We start from the raw sequence: 17979 nt of genomic DNA on the forward strand, positions 1-17979 counted from the left end.
TGCTTGCGTTGGCCCCACAATGTACCGGGGCACCACTGACGTGTTTCAGAAGTGTGGTGAGGAATTGATGTCTCTAAGTCTCCTGGGGCCGTGTGCCCAGGATCCCAGGAGAGGGTTGCCATGCTTTTAAGCACTCCTTGAGCTTGTGCTTTTGTGCGCCGGCTCTAGAGTTTGGAGATCTCTTGTAGTTGGTCCCATGACTGCAGTGACACAAGTACAACAAAAGATTCAGACACCTGGTCTAAAGCGAGACACTCTCTTGATAATGCTGGGGATGAAGAAATGGAATGAATTTCATTATAATGAATGCATTACATGCGGTTACTATTCCTGTTGGTTTTAATGGCGGAACAATATAGACTCGTAACTTGACTGCTTTTACTAGTGTGGGGGCACCCCGCCTCAGCCAGTGAGTTCATTATATGCAAAACCCCATTATATTGCGATGTTGCATCTGGTAGTACTTGGGGGGGGGAGGGGGGCAGGGCCCAGTAGGAACGTAATATGTTATGAGGGTGTCACCAAAGGTATTTTCATGTACCTGAATACATTTGTTTGTAAACTAATGCATTGTTTTTAGTAATGTGTATGTAATAGAAAAACATTTAGTCTTTTAAAGAAAAATCACTGACTGGACAATAACCTGAGTAGTGTGGTTGCGTAACAGCAAATTGGGATTACTAGCCTATACCGCCTTCCCTGAGTAGGCCTTGGACTGCTGTGCTTCGCTACCCTGAGACAGTCGAGTGCTACAGTGGAATACTTGGCTCTTTGTTTTACTCATGAAGGACTCCCATCCTCTACAACTAATAATCACAATTCATACAAATTTCATTTCCACACTCCCATCGAATTGCTTTCATCTTCATATCTGCATATCATAATTATTCTCCACTTGAGTTTTTTTCAATTTAACTGTTTTTACAAGACAATTCGGAAAACACAGATATAATACAATTGGCCCCTGTCCTTCTGTGGCACTCAATTTGGAGGAAGGACGCAGTCCCGCTGACACAAACTATAATAAAGAATTGTTTAAACATGGTTAACTGTAGGAGATCCAGATGTCTGTGCTATGTAGAAACACTCTTGAATAAAATTGGTCTACCACAACTGTTTAAGGACCCAGCCGAATGTAGAAAGGTCTCAAAGGAAAACATAAAAAATATGTTTATGAGGAGGGTGGAGTATAAGAGAAAGGAACATCATGGACAGAAGCAGGCAGTGGTAAGCTTTAGATCAATCCCTCCAGTGATAGAGAAAGGACCTTTCTTTTATCTGGCGATGTCACAAACGCACAACATAGATTTATATTGTTAAGATTCCGTCTGAATATGATCCCACTTATGTTAGGTTATCGTGGTAAAATATATAGTCATGCTGATTTAATCCTGTGCCCATGTGACAGATTGTCAAGACAAACTGATTTGCACTTGGTTTTATTTTGCAAATTGTATAAGAAGGAAAGGAATGACTACTTAAAACCGATATTACAGAAGATGAATTTTAAACAATGCCGGGTGGCACTATATTTAAAAAAAAGTTTATCTGATCCCTTGACTTGTTTCACTTTAGCTTCGTTCCTATGGGCCTGTATGAAAAAAAGAAAAAAGACAGCGATAGTAGTCGCTTCTGGATGAAAATGATCTTACAGGAGATTAAAACAGGGTAACGGATGTTTTTATAGTTTTAATTTTTAATTTTTACTATGGATAAAATGAATTATTGTGCTTTTAACCTTAAAATGGAATTGTATATTGGAAATTGTTTTTGTACATATGTACTTTTATGATCACTTTGTATCTGATCGAATAAAGGATTTGACTATGAGTGCTACAGTGGGATACTTGTCTCTTTGTTAGAGACAATTTGATGAGTTTTACTCATGAAGGACTCCCATCCTCTACAACTAATAATCAAAATTCATGCAAATTTCATTTCCACACTCCCATTGAACTGGTTTCATCTTCATATCTGCATAGCAGAATTATTCTCCTCTTGAGTTTTTTTCAATTTAACTGTGAAGTTTCCATTCTCCTAAGAATACATCTTTCCTTCATCAGCAAAACCATTACTGTAATTTGCCACATTCCGGACATTCCAAACCTTGCCATCCTGTGTCACCACACTCTTGGCAGTAAACCCTGGTTTGCAAATGCCAACCCAATCGCCTTCTTTGAAAGTAGACAATCACACTTTCTTTTCCTTATCATATTTCTCCTTCATTTTGTGATACTTACAAAAAGCCCTCTGTTCTACTTCCTCTCTTTGTTGCTCCTAACCACATTAGGTCTTTTAAGCTACCATGAATGCAAGTCAGAAGCAGTTTCACATCCTTCAAGCAGTTTAAAAACTCACCCATCGATCACTATGCAGAGTAATGTGATAACTCTTGCTGAATATAATCTTTCCAATCACTGCGGCAACTGGTGTATATTTTAGGAACTCTATTAAACCTCACAAACCACTTATTACATAAAGTGCCTTTGTGATGTGGTCCACACTACTATTCTTAAGAAAGTCCTTCATATCTTACAAAATCAGTTGCAGAACATTGCCTTTTACAAGGCAATTCGGAAAACCTACCTTAAAGAACACCTCCTTAAAGAATGTCATCACTCACCGTCCCTACAACATCCATATCACCCGTGTTATTTGTTTCCCCTCTCGCCACAGGTTTCCTGTGCCAGCAGACTGTTGTCAGATTTAGCTTCCCTTCCCACACCCATATTCGATTGTAAAACTGTACTCCTGCATCTTGGAAACCAGTCTGGCAGTGTGGGCGGTGATGCAGCGCAAGGGGCAAAATTTACATATTCTCCCTATGTCACAGATTCGTAATCACAACAACTCATCCATACACTCATTCATTGGTGGGGCCCATAACACCAACACACACCTGTCATTCAATAACTCTCACTTGAATCCCTACATAGGAGAAAAGCGCTGGACATGTGGGTACCTTATTACCTATTAGGATTAATTTTCTTGTGGCCGCCCGTGGTCGAACAAGGTCGGGTTGGGCCGCCCTCTGTGCATCTAGCCGCGGTCCTGTGGATAAGTACATTATAATTTCATTTTTTGTTGGCGATTGAGGGACTGTGCTGTGTGCCTTGGGACCTGATCTGGACAGAGTTCTTGATGGCAAATGTCAACTCGCTCCGGTAAAAGTTTGAGGGGGGGAGGGGAGGGTGATGGGGGGAGTATGATTGGCACCATGGATCGTTTTATTACACGTGTGGCCAACGTTAATTGACAAGGAAATTGGCATGGCCGAGCGCCGCTTGTCGCGAGGGGCTCATAGTAGTCGACGCTCATCGTTGGGTTCATTTGCATTGGTGCCTTCACCTGAACGTGGCCAGGAGCCCCCTTCCCTTGTCCCCTTTCCCCTGGACCATCCCCGGGTGGCTGCCCTGAGAGCCAATTTAGATGATCTTGAAGTGCTGACAGATTCAGTGCTCCAAGCTGAATCTAACTTGGTCATAGATACAGATACTAATGAGGCGGACACCTTGCTTTTGCCCTTGGCCAGTCTTCCACTCCCACGCAAAAACAAATGTAGTTCCAGCCTTAGTGGTACAGGCGGAAATTCATCCTGCCCCTATTAAAAGGAAAAGGCTGCTCACCCCGCAGAAAGGCAATCTGGCTAAAGTTTTTAAGCGGCCCAGGCGGATTGGCACCAGGTCGGGTGGGGCGAAAGTGGGGCAAGATTCCTGCCCACCGCAGGGAGCTCTAGAGATGGATATTTTAGGTGGGACATTGAATACTGGTTGTGGAGTACCGCTCGGAAAATCCTTAACACAACCACCTTCTGATTCCCTACTTGTTAATAATTTAGAGAAATTGATGAAATCCTTACTTCTCCCAGTGTTGGACAAAATCGAGTGGCTCGCACAGCGGGTGGACAAAATGGAGCAGGTAACCCTGGACAATTTTTTCTCGCTAAAATCATTTATTAAACTACAGCTGAGAAATAGGGAGGATGGCCAAGGGAGAGGGAATACTAGTAGTGAGTCATCTATAGTGCCTCAAGTGATAGTCTCTTCAATAGACACCACAGCAGTTGTACTCGAGGCGCCTGCTTGTGTCCCACAGCCTACTTTTACAACTACAAGGGTGGGAAGGAAGCCTGGTCTGTCGGCAACTGAATCTGCAGATAAAACCAAGCCTACTAAAACCACCAATATTACGTTAGGCAAAATGAAGACTTGCTTCGTAGCCTCTGGTATTGCTCCCAAAGATAGTTCCACTACCCCTGCTATTAGGCCTGTAGCTTCAAGCCCACCTAAGATCCTAAACCCTGAAGAATTGAATCCTGCAGTAGCTGGTTTACATTCGTCAAGTGAAGGATTAAGCGAGGGAAGGGCGTCTAATGTCAACCTCCCCCCTGCCTGCCAGCCTTATGTAGCTGTCTTGACTGGGGTGCCAGTGCTTAGCCCGGGTAAGCGGGAGACCTTTGAGGATCTATACAATAAGACTCTTTTTTGGCTCAAAGAAAATAGGCCTTTGCCTAAACCCTTGGGGGGTCGGATCATACATGTTAGGAGAGTTGGTTGGATTGGTCCTCAACAAAAAACCATAAACGGCGACTGTATTATCGTAAATTTAGACGACCCAAGAGTGGCTAGTTATGTTTGCAGTAGGCCTCAGAGGGTGTATAGTTCACCCGTTGGTGGGGGCCAAATTGATACATACGATCTTAATTATTTTTATTCCCCAAACTTGTCTGGGAAGACAGCTGGCTTCTATGGGCGGGAGGAGAGAGGTGGCAGACAGTTCCATGGACCCCTTCTCCACCCTAGCTTCTCTGTCAAGCCTCCATACCAGCCACGAGATTGGCCTCTGCAACATTATTGACTTACCACCAGCCCAACAAGGGAAACATATACCGAGGTAATAGAGGAGCTACCAAGCATTAGTCAATTGACTGGTGCGGAATTGCTGAGGTCACCTGTTCATACTCTAGCTAATATAAATCCCCCTAGGGAGCAATTGCATTAATCTCTGCTATATTCAAAAGCGCTAGTTCCATCCTCCCAAACCAAGGCTGCTCTGATGGAGGTTATCACAACTATAGAGACCTTGTCGCTGCCGGCCATTGAGACAACTCCAATTACTGCTAGCCCCCCCCCCCTTGTTAGTAATATGGAGTTAGGGCGGGAAGAGGGAGGCAGTGTCTCATTGAAGGTTGTTAGCTGGAATATAGCAGGTCTTGGACGGAATTTGGGTATACCAGATTGGAATGCCTTGATTGAATCGTTTGGGATCTGTCTATTCCAGGAGACCTGGTCCCTGGAACCTCAACACAAGATGGGTTATACCACCTATTCTGTCCCTGCCATACGCCCTAAGGGAGGGAAAGGCCGTCCTTCGGGAGGGCTGACAATTTGGGTGAATATTTCCTTGCGTTACTCTATCAAGTCTATTACCACTAAGTCTCCTGATCTCCAAAGGCTAATAGTTAGAGGCCCTTGTGGAGGGAAAGTACTTGAAATTTTTAATATCTATATTAGAGGAGCACGGGGGGTTCTTCTACGTTATCCTCAACTGGCATTGACGAGGAACTCAGAAATATCAAATCTGATGCCTATATCTTGCTAGCGGGGGATTTTAATTGCACGTATGAACCCCTTGCTGCGGATGATGTGCTGGGCAATAGAGAAGACGACACTAGGAGAGGCATTCCAAAATTGCAACTTCCACCTATTAGGAGATGGAATCAAGGTGCTATTGATCTCAATGCACTTTGTATGGAGTATAACCTTAGAGCCACTAATGGCAGATCCAACTCAGACCTAATGGGGGCCCACACGTTCAACAGAGTAGGGCATTCCTCACGGATTGACTACATTCTGCTGAACTACTGTTTGTGGCCCTATTTGTTGGATATGGTGGTTTTGCCGTCTACTGACAGTGACCACAATCCATTGTCACTATCCCTGTGCCCCTTCTGGTTGGGCCACTCCTCTCCTCGAATCCCTCATATGTGGAGAGCTACCCATGAAGTATGCCCCTCAAATTGTGGTAGGCGCCTAAAATGGAATAATTTTGCTGCCAGGGAGTGTAAGATTCAGGAGGTAAAGTTAATAATGTCCAATATTCCCCAACGCCTAGATTCTCCCCCTGCTAGTGCACAGGAGATCTCATTATTGTTCGACCAAACCACGCATGCACTAGGCGATTTATTCTTAGTCCCCAATGTGGGTAAGAGACGTAATCCAAGAGGCGCCACAAAGGGCAACGTCGGGTGGTTTACTCCTGTTTGCCGAGAGGCCAAAAGGGAACTAATCAAGGCGGTTAAATCTAAGAACAGAGCCTTGATTAGTGTTGCGAGGGGTAATCAAAGGAGAATTATAAAGGAGGCTAAAATTGCATGGGAGGACCAGTTTTGGCACGATCTAAAAGCCGCTAGCATAAGGAAGGACTCCAAGGGTTTCTGGGACTTACTAAGAGCAAGGGACAAGCCTGTGGACTCCTTAATTACATGCAATATAACAGAGGATGCATGGTTTGACCATTTTTCCCTGCTTTACTCTGTGGCCCTGAGTGCGGGGACATGTCAGACAGAATGCTTTTCTGTAGAACCCTGTGAACTTACTGAGGAGCATATGTTCACAGTTAAGGAAGTGGCGGGGGCAATTACATGTCTTGTCCCCAATAAAGCGGCAGGCCCGGATGGGTTGCCAGGGGACTTATTACGTATCAACCCAGTAGAGTGGGGGAAACCTATTGCTGCCCTACTGAATGCTAGTTTCAGTGGGGCAACTTTCCCAGGCTCATGGAAGGGTGCCGAAGTTGTTCCCATTTTTAAAAAAGGGAGTCGGGTCGATCCCGCTAATTATCGCCCCATAAGTCTTTTAGACTCCTCACAGAAAGTGGCAGGCAAAGTGATCTTAGGTAGGATACTGCAATGGATGGAGGAAATAAGTATTCTCTCTGATTTCCAGGCCGGTTTTAGATCAGGTATGGGGACGATAGAGCAATCTTTTCGGCTTTTGATGCTCTATTGGAAAGTGGTTGTACTGGGCAAAGGCAGTCTGTATCTCGCTTTTATAGATTTGCGGACTGCCTTTGACCTGGTCCCGCGCAACCAACTTTGGGGTGTGCTGAATGATCTGGGCATCCCCCCGTACCTTCTAAGTCTATTGATAAAGTTGCATGCCGACAACTTTGCCCAGATCAGGTGGGGTAATCAGGGTCAAAAAACAAATCGAATACGTGTAAATAGAGGAGTACGCCAGGGGTGTGTTTTAGCCCCCACTCTGTTTTCCTTGTATGTAAATGGAGTGGTGGAATTTTTATCGGAAGTTCCATCAGATGCACCATCCCTGGCCGGCAGAAAAATACCTACTCTTCTATTTGCAGATGATACCCTCCTGATCTCCAAGACCCCTGTAGGCCTGCAGAGCCTGTTATCTAGGTTCAAATCCTTTTGTGATGCAAGGGGGCTAGTTATTAATACTGGGAAAACTAAGTATTTAGTTCTCAATCCCCCGAAAAAGACAGTCAAACCACCAATTTTAGATGCTGTCCCTTTAGAGAGGGTTACTGAGTTCGACTATCTTGGCATCCGCCTCTGTGACTCGATGAGTTGGGAATGTCATTTACAAAAGATGTTGTTGACCCATAAAAGGGTCTTGGGTGTCCTCCTCAAGGAACAACGTGCCTCAACCCTAAAACCTATTGTAACAATTCTTGACATCTACAGGGCAAGGGGCGTTAATGCAGTTTTATATGGGGCAGAACTTTGGGGTACACATAGGGCGGACCAGCTAACTCGCTCGGAAAATAAGTTTCTGAAAGATTTAATGGGACTTCCTTATAGTACCCCAACACTCCCACTGCTTTTGGATATGGGGTTAAGATCAATTGGTGATCAGGCTAGACTCCGCCCTCTCCTTCTATGGGCAAGAATCTGGAGAGTCCCACAGTTGTCTTGCTTTGCGGAAGGCCTGACTGATGTGTTGGAGTCACCGGGCTGGTCTAAGATACAATGGTTGAGGGAAGTCAAGCGTCTTCTCTTCAACATGGGCCTCGGTAATGCCTGGGTTAATAGAACTGCCCCCCCTAAACCTGTGCTAAAGAAATTATACTGGAATTGGGTAGCCGATAGTAGATCTGGTAATTCCAATTTGTGCAGGACCTCCCTGGACTTCCTATTAGTAAAAGATATGCCCCTTTGCGAACCCTACTTGGACATCATTATAAAGCGCAGTGATAGAGCATTGTACTTTCAATTCAGGATAGGCCTACTTCCTGTAGGGGAACTTACCTCTAGGTGGAAGGCCTCGGCTCAAACCGTCGATATGTGCCCATTTTGTGAGCATAGGATAGAGTCAATCCCACACCTGTTTTTTGAATGTCCGGCCTATGCTCTTCCCCGCAGTAGGTGGTTAAAACCACTATGCAGAGAACTTGGGACAAGGCATTTTAAGGAGGCCTTACGTGTTCTAAAAAATGATCCCCGCCCACTATTTGCTTGTGGTATAGCTAAGTTCCTGGGTTGGGCATGGCGCATTAGATCATCTAGGCGTTCCTATCTTGTTTAATTTATTCTTAAATGATTTTATTTAATTTATTGGGGTCATTTGTAATATGAATTGCTTGTTAATGTACTGGCTCCTTTTATTCTCTTACTGTTCTGTACTAAATGTTCTGCTTTTTAAGATATTGTCTATATCGAAATAAAGCCTATGATGATGCAATTAGGATTAATTTTCTTGACATTATATACATTTCATACATATACACCTACAGAATCCTGACCTTAACAGCAAGGCACTCCACCATTTGGTCGATGGACCAATTAGTTGGACTTGTTGATGGTGAATTAGAACCAGCTAAAGGACAATTAAAGCCTAGGAAACATTTGGCATTTTCAGTGATCCATTAAAGAACCACAAACTCATTTCGTATTATTTCAACTTTGTTTATCTAATAATAATTTCCCAACGTTAGCATTTATGCACTGCAGTTCACATTATAAATCCAGTTTATTTTAATGAGAAATAAGACATTTAGAAAATAAGGATGATTTTAGAAAGCGCAGTTAATTAGTTACCAATTAGTAAACGTCGACGGCTCTCTGAGTAAACATTCTCTGGTACAATTTCCAGGATTGGCTGTCCGACCCACAGCAAAGATCAATCCATCAGACGAAATATAAGATACACTGCAAACTTCTCTCCTGGAAACTAAAGAAACCCAAGGCAAACCATGGAAATGGCCACCAGCTTAATGCAGACCCAACGAATGAAAGATCAACCCGACGTGCACCCCCCTTTGGCGGATGAGGGCTTTATATACCCATTTTCCCCTCTTAGTTCATATTAACATGCAACAATTTAGGGGTAGAGAAATGTTCTGATTGGACAGTTTGGGGTTCTCTGTAAGTTTTCTAAAAGTTTCCCAGGGTAAACTGGTTCTTAATGAAGACTTGGCATGGGAAGGCGCACATTTTATAACGTTCCTTTAGCTCCCGGGCGAAAGTTACGAATGTAACATTTAGAGGAAGAGAAGTCATTTCTACACAGGTTCTGTATTGTTTTTCCGCTGTTCCCACACCATCGTCAGTTGGCAGGCAAACGAGTTCCTATCCTTGACAAGAAACATGGTGTCACAGATTTGGGGTGATTTGGAGATCTCCAGAGCCATCCGATTCTGCGCAGAAATCATCGCGCTCACATGGTGGCAGCTTCTTCAAAGACTCCATCTTGGATACTGCGACCTAGTAGGCCTGAATGCCAACTTAAGCAAAAACAGACATAACAGTAATTAAAATATAGAAATGGAGATTCTAATGTTTAAACCCACACTAATCCCAATGTATATTAGTATTTCCCTAGCTGTAACAACATTTAAAGCGATAATACTCACCATTTTATAGTGTTGAAAGCACAAACAACCACAAAGCAACATAAATCATGCAATTTTCTATTTCACCACTATCTAAGGTTAGTTTGTGTACCATAATTAATTAATTAATTATTCTGCCATACAATTGGCATTTTAGTCCCACGTGTATCTGGTGTTTATCAAGGTGCAAAAGTTGATTAGTAAAATTTCACTGCAAACCGGTTATTGCAAGTTAATTTTAGAATGATTACGTAATTAATTTCATGCAATTTAGAGGAGGCATACAACATTTTGTTTTACCTGCTCCATCAGCGGTAGCATCTCAACCTCCACCTGGAGAAAGAATACTTACTAGAGGCTTTTGGTCTCTTCTTAGTATAAAGTGAGAGCCCCACACTTAATTCCGAATATGTTCCGTAGCCCATGCACACCCTAACAACTCATGTTCTGTCACTGCCTGTCTTCTCTCCGAGATAGATATTCAGTGTGCAAATAAGCATCTGTTGTAATTACTCGTTTTTCCAATGCAGAAAGGGCAACGTGTTCGTGCACCAGCAATCTCATCTTTTATGACATCAAAATCTTTCTGTTGTTCAGTAGTCCATTCAAACTGTGCCTTTTTTTAATAGCTCTCCTAATGGTTTCTTGAAAATTAGAAACAAATTGCATTCGCATAGCCATGCAAACTAAGCAGTTCTCCTTGGTATCTGGTGCTGGGGCTTTGACACTAAATGAAATAATTATTTATAAAGTACAAGTGTTGCCTGAGGGCATCTATGTGATGCTTTCTGTAGAGGAGACAAATGAAAAAGACTACAGTGCCAAGCTGAGAAACTAGTCCCAAAGAGAGATAATTAATGACATGTTTTCTGAAAGCATCAAGGCTTGTACAGGCGTTAAGTGAGAAAGGCATGGAGGTCTTTTTGCTGCACAGTAGATAAAACTTCTGCCACCCCAATTACATTTTTTGATTTTGGAAACCTTGACATTGCATGCTGATGAGGAATGCAAGGTACTAGAAGGATGGTACGGAATACATTTGTGTTGCAGGCAGTCAGGACCAATGCCATTAAGAGCTTTGAAGGCGACACAAAGGGATTTAAAAATTATCTGCTTACTTATCGGCTGCGTTAGGGAAAGGGCGAGTGCAAAGCAAACTGATTAAAGTGTGCAAAATGAAACCACCTTCTTGTTTGTCCTCTGTGGAAAGAAGGACATTGCTAAAAAAAAAAAAAGGCCATGAGACATATTGATGGGAGGCATGGGTTAACTGCTTGTACCTCATGCTTTCAGCGGTCCATGGTGTTTCCTTCTCTGACGTACAAATACAAAGCCGGTTCGGCTCTAGTGCTTCATGCCCTGAGTGGGCCAACAAGGAAGGGGTAGCAGACAATCGTCCTGTACGACTATAATAAGCAAAACAATGGTTTCTCTCAAAACTAGAGGAAAGACAATTTACGGCTGGTCTTACCTGTATTAATTGCAAAGGAGCACTCTTCAAGCACAGTGAGGCTCTCGGTACCAAACGAGCAGCAATATTTTTTTTGCAAAATTTGCATCCTATTTAGAAGTTTCTGCTGCAAGTTGACATAAAGTGCATTGCAATAATCTACTTTCGAGTCTAGCTTCGAGAGCACAGGAGCAGTAACAGTGGCGTCTACCAATTATGTTTTTAGAACTACTTCATCACCAATTACATTTTCCTTCTTTTAAGTTCACAACTTGGTCCTTAAGTCTCCTGCACACTTCTTTGCAATGTTCCATTTGTTCCATCTCAGAATTAGAAAAAGGGAAAATATCGTCGTGACCAAGCTTTCAACCCCTTTGAAAATACAGAACTTTGATCTTTGAAAAACTGACACCAGTCCAAATGAAATTCTGTTAAATCGTGGCCAGGCGATAAGGGTTAAAAGAGCAGTACAAGTATTGTATTCTGGTGCTCGCGTAACCTCATAACAGACTGTAAATCTAAGGTAGGAAATACATAGGCTCGTTCCAATATATCCACTAATTCACTAACATTGGGATGTAGATTAACATCCACAAGAATTTTAGCATTCAAAGTTCGCAGGTCCACACACAGTCTCAAGATAGCACCCCATTACATGTTGAAACAATGGTAGAGATCACTTCTAATAAATATGTTATGTTGTTGTTTTTCTATTATCACTTAATATAGCGCAACATCTCGCACCCGTAGGTGTATCTCAGCACTTCACTAAAACAGGTCCCAGCAACAGACTAAAACAAATAGGTCTTCAAGAGTTTCTTTAAACTTTGAAAGTCTGGAAAAGTGCAGAAGTAGTACGGAAGTTAATTCCAAGCCGAAGGGGAGGTGAAGGGAAAAGTTCTTTCACAAAATCTAGTGGTGCGAATGCAGGGGACACTCAACAAGGCTTTGTCACTAGATCTGAGGTTTCTAGCAGGGCAAAAATGAAAAAAGTTTCTTCTTTAAGTAGGTAGGGCCCCTACCCATCGGGGACTTGTGGGTGAGACAGCAGAACTTGAAAACCCGGCGCTTCTTGACCTGCAGACAATGTAAGACTCTCAGAATAGGAGCCGAGGAAGAACCTGCAGAAAGGTGCAAACAAGGCAGACAGCAGTATTTTGTACCACCGGAAGTTTGAATACAGTATTGCACTGGCGGCCACTAGCAGTGCATTGCCATAGTCAAGCTGGCTTATGATTAAGGCACGAACCAGAGTTTTTCTAGCTGAGGATGGCAGCCAAGTAAACACTTCCCTCAATGCCCGCATGGTGGCACAACGGGCACCACAGAGTGAGGAGATGTGGTCTTTCATAGATACCAAGGTTATTTAGAGTTTGCCTGGAAGACGGGGTTGCACCTAGTTCAGGGGGCCACCAGTCAGCTGACCAGAGTGGCGGGGCTTTACTGAACAGCAGTATCTCTGTTTTGTTGGTGTTCAGTTCACCATAATCCAGGTAGCAGTCCTTCTCATACAGTCTATGAAACAATATTGTACTCTTTTAAAAATGGTGTTTCTGGTTGGCTAGGCAATACCCCTAAGCCAGGCAGAACCCACCACTCTAGTCAGGGCAAGTCAGTTACACACAAAAGATAGCCTTTGCTCACCCTCTGGTAGCTGGAAGCAGAGCAGTCAGGCTAATCATTAGAGGCAATGTGTAAAGCATTTACTTAACACACCCACACTGCAACACAATCAATACACCACAAAAGATACTCCACACAGGCTATTATAAAGTGCACAGAGTTCTAAACCCAACAAAAGGATGCCAGAAAAAACGGTGGAGGAAGGCAAAAAGTTTGGGGATAACCCTGCAAAAAGGGCCAGGTCCAACGTACCCCTTCAAAGTTATGTTATGTTATGTTATATTAATTTATTATGCGCACAGCTACTCCAGCCAAGGAGCGTCCCGGTGCAGAGACAAGGAGAAACATAACACAACAGGAAAAAAAAACCTAAAATGGACAACTAAAACAAGAATGTTTTAATAGATCTCCGGAAAGACAGCAGATCATCTAACTGACGGACTTCAACTGGGAGGGTGTTCCAAATTAGTGCAGCTTTCACGCTGAAGGAACGACCCCTCATCCGGCTGAGTCTAAATCTGGGGACCACAGCAAGGGCCTGGCCCTGAGATCGGAGACTGCGGGTGGGGACATAGAAAGAGATACAGTTGGACAAGATTTCAGGGCCTATACCTCTTAAAATTTTAAAGGCCAAACAAAGGACCTTAAAAAGAATACGCTTCCTTACAGGGAGCCAATGCAGGGAGCGGAGGACATTCGCCACCGGGCAAAATCTGGGTAGGCCAACAATGGCTCTAGCCGCAGCGTTTTGAACCCGCTGTAGGCGAGTTAACTCAGCCTGGTTGGCCCCAGCCAGGAGAGAGCTAGCGTAGTCCAGACGAGAGATGATAGTTGCCTGGACTACAAGCTGTCTGGTTGGGGCATCGAAACATTTAAGAACTGGTCTAAGTCCTCTTAACAGACCAAAACAACCGGCTGCAGTTTTTTTGGTATGCCCTACAAAGGTAAGGCCAGCGTCCAACCAGACCCCCAGATTTTTCACCTCCGACACCGAGGTCGGAGTGGGGCCCAGCTCAGAAGGCCACCACTGATCGCCCCATAGCTCTACTCCCTTCCCGACAACCATTACCTCCGTTTTTGTGGCATTAAGCTGGAGACAGTTTCCTGTCAACCAGCTAGCCACCGCCTTCAGTCCAGACTGAAACCTGGGGGCATCTTGTTGTACATCCCCGCTGAAAGCCCTGGCCAAATAAGATCATTAACTGAATATCATTCACGTATGGCATAAAATTAAAGCCAAAAGATTTAACAATCTGTTTCTTTAATGGCACGTTTCTTCAACATACTTTCTAACAATGCCCTGAAACCTAGATGTCAGGATAACATCTGCTTCTCGGATCCAAAGTAATCCCTAACATTTACAAGTCGTTCCAGCCCAGCACACCCTCCCCTTTAATTGCTACATATAACTTTACCTCAGCATGTCTTTGCTTGAAAAATGAATTGGTGTGAAAAAAGCAGGTGCCGCTCGTAGGCTTGGACATCTCCTTCCCTTCATTTGACAATCTCCAATTGGTTCGGCGTAGCAGACCGGGGGATACTGAGGAAATCTGTGGTCGGGACTGCGAGGTCCAGCGGGCCTTGCGCATTGAACATTGCCAGCAGCTGGGGGCCTCTTCCCGATCCCCTCCCCCTGATTATTTCAGGCATGCCCAGTGACGCGTGAGCAGGACGCGAGCGGGGCGCAGGCCCGGGCAAAGGGCAGGCCCGTTTAAGTCCGTTCAAGCACGGGCAAGACCGGACCGGCCCCCCCCCCCCCCCCCTGTCCTCTGATCACTGCAGAAGAACGAGGCCATGTCATCAAGGGAGATGAGAAGTAAAGCCATGCCATCACTTCCCATGGTTGCAGGTACCCTCGATAACTTTCTAATTAGGGCTAATTCTGTGGTGAATAACGAATTGAATATCCTGGAAAGACGGCTTTCGGATGGGATTGTAAGCACCAGAAGATCGTCTCTGGGTCTAATGTCAACTGTTAGAACCCTGGAGAATCTGGACGATTCCCATACTGCCCTTATGGATAGTATTGATCAAACGATAGAATCTGTCCTGCAAGAACTCAGGACTAGTGCATCTTTACGTCGAGATTCACTCCAGCCTTTTCCCGAGAGTCTTCCTGCTCCTATCACTGAAGTTGCTTTGACTGTTGAAGGCGGGAGTGACCCAAAGATATCCTGTGTACGTGGGGCTCGGGAGGGTGCTGTTCCAAAAAGGAAGGGAGTGAGGAAGTTTAAGGGAGGAAAAAGGGCTAAAATAGATCGCCCCCTTGATAAGCCACCCCTCACGTTACTTCCAGTGGATAGTTTGTTAACTTTAAATTCTAATGTAACCCCAGTTTTACCTGACCACGTACAAACATCGTCGCTATTACACCCTCTTTCTGTTATTTTTGAAACGGGGCTCGGAGGGGGGGGGGGGAGACCACCTAACCAACGCCCTCACCAATGTTTTAAAAGATTTCTTTGTCCCCTTGATGGCCAGATTCGATACTATTGATGCTAGGCTTAAAAAAATAGAACTGGTTACTGGGGACATCGAGAATTGTCTGAGAACTAAGGGAAGTACTCAAAGTGTGGTTCCAACAAATATGGTTGATCCCTCTTTGCCTAACTCTACTGGTCTGATAAATTCCACGAAAGGGACACAACCTATTCTAGCAGGAATATCTCTAACTTTACCTAATCCCCCACTTCCTCCCACTGTAACGTCACTACCCTCCCATGGGCAACCTTACTCCGGTACAAGGAATTCTATTCAAGACCTAGCCAGTTTAAGGGGGGAAAACGTAGTAAATCTCCCTCCTGAGGCAGCACCCTATGTAATTATTCTAAGTGGTGTTCCTGAGCTCACTAATCCTGTATTAGAAACCTGTGACTCTCTAAAAAACAAAGTGATCAGCTGGTTGAATATCCATAGACCCCTCCCCCCAAATATGAGAGGTGAATTGCTGATGGTCAGGAGGGTCACTTGGTTGGGACATACTGTGAAGAAAATGAAGGGTGACTGCATTTTGGTAAATTTCAGAAATCCACAAATTGTCTCTCATATCTGCAATTGGTTGGGTAGCAAGGAAGGTACATCCATTCAACGTCTCCCACTGTCCTTTTTTTATCCCCCACGAAATATCCGTATCCATCCAGGGATTGATGATGAATGGACAACGGTGAGACCTAGTCTTCAAGGCAGAAGGCTTAGGTATATCCGCCACGAGACACCTAATTTAGGTGATTACTCATGCACTAATAGGTACAGCTGCCTTGAGCAGGTAGACTGACTCTCTGGGGAGGAAGGAATTGGAGTCGATGGTGGGAGTCCCCATTTAGTGCAGCCGCGGATACTGATAGTTGCTCCTGGCAGCGGTCATCTACTACGAGGTCACCCACCTCCTGGACTGGCGAACCCAAGAAACGAGGGTTCTCTTTTGCAACCCCGTGATACCCCTCTAGGACCATCTGTATTAAAAATTCTTTCCTGGAACGTAGCAGGCCTTGGCAACAAGCTGGCCAGCCCCGAATGGGATCTTTTATAGATCATCATGACATCTGTTTCTTTCAGGAAACATGGGCGAGGGAAGAGCTATTTCGTCTGGGATATGCCTCATTCTCAGTCCCCGCTAAGTGGGGAGGAATGGGTCGACCGTCAGGGGGTCTAATAATCTGGGTTGCAACCCATTTGGGCTGCAGTGCCAGAGTTTTTGACAAAGGGACTGACGATGTCCAGTGCGTGTTTCTGGAGTGGCGGACTGGCTTCAGACTTGCTATGGTTAATGTCTATTCTAGACCTGTGAGTCTTTCCGCTGAGTCAGGGGCCATCGAAGAGTTATCCACTGTTCTGACTAGAATTCCTGAGGATGTTATGTACGTGGTGGGAGGAGACTTTAACTCCCACTTTGAACCTCTTGAAGGGTTGCTGGATGGTATAAATCAGGAGGAGGATGATTTTTGGAAAATCCCACCTGTTGTAGGGCCTTCGCCAAGGACATGGGCTCCTTTGGACGTTCAAATTACATCCCTGACGTTGGCCCACTCGATGCGGGCATGTAATGGTCGTGCAAAATCCGATAACCCCTCCATGCCTACATTTAATAAGGCTGGGAGGGAGGCACGACTTGATTATATTTTTGTCCAGTGCAGGGCCTGGAACAGAGTTCTAGATTTCAGGGTGGTTTCCAGGGGTGAGAGTGACCATAATCCCTTGATTCTGGATTTTTCAGTACCGGATGTTTTCAAGGGCAGATTTCGATTGCTCTCTGATACATCTAGCAGGGCTACCCTTTCTATTAACAGACGTAGGGTAAGATGGGATAAGTTGGTTGACAACCCCGAGGAACTATCTGAACTGTATGCCAGGGTTACCCCAGTATTGGCTGATGTGGCTTCCCTCATTGAACAACAGCCTGTGTCTGACTTCTTCGAAAGACTGGGAGACTGTAATAAGTTATTGTTTCTTAGTCTCTTAGATATCTTAAGTCCCTCAGGCCCTGGTGGGAAAAGGATGCGAAGGAAGCTATCCTGGTATAACAGGTGATGCAGATTAGCGAAGAGTGAACTCCTTGATGCAGTAAAAAATAATACAAGCAGGGAAACTATTCAACAAAGGAGGCAAGTATATCGCCAGCTAATCTACCATGCTAAGCTTGAGTGGGGGAACGAGAATTGGGCTAGGTTAACAGCACTAGTGGTTAAGGACGCACGGAAGTTTTGGCAGATTGTGACCACAGGCTCAATCGACCCCGACCCAGCAGTAATGCTGAACATTGCTGCAGAGGTATGGGAAGAACATTTTAGCACTCTGTACAAGGGGGACGACTCCTGTTTGGAGGTCCCTCCGGGTGATAGGTTGATGAGTTGCGTCGACGGTTCAGAAGTGATTGCTTTTACTCTGGGTGGGGTCCAGCTTGCTATATCTAAACTTCCCGCGGGTAAAGCACCAGGGTTGAATAAGGTCCTAGGAGACCTTTATAAACATGAACCCAGGGTTTGGGCGCCCTATCTGCTAACAATATTTAACGGTATCTCTGGTGGTATGGCGGTCCCTGCCACTTTGCTGGG

General features: G+C 44.6%; 2 protein-coding genes across 4 annotated transcripts in view; one reads left to right on the forward strand and one right to left on the reverse strand.

The window, feature by feature from the left end:
* LOC146839140 (uncharacterized) overlaps nucleotides 1-17979 on the reverse strand; it is a 366458-nt gene that overhangs the window by 135383 nt on the left and 213096 nt on the right.
* Nucleotides 1-17979, forward strand: part of LOC146839142 (uncharacterized) — a 54033-nt gene that overhangs the window by 18278 nt on the left and 17776 nt on the right. For all 3 annotated transcript variants that reach the window (XM_085603187.1, XM_085603186.1, XM_085603184.1), the window contains exon 2: nucleotides 1576-1668. The gene's annotated coding sequence lies outside the window, so the exon portion shown is untranslated. The remainder of the gene's footprint in view (nucleotides 1-1575; nucleotides 1669-17979) is intronic.

The sequence above is a fragment of the Triturus cristatus genome, chromosome 4_2 (genome assembly GCF_964204655.1).
Source record: "Triturus cristatus chromosome 4_2, aTriCri1.1, whole genome shotgun sequence".
NCBI classification, from domain to species: domain Eukaryota; kingdom Metazoa; phylum Chordata; class Amphibia; order Caudata; family Salamandridae; genus Triturus; species Triturus cristatus.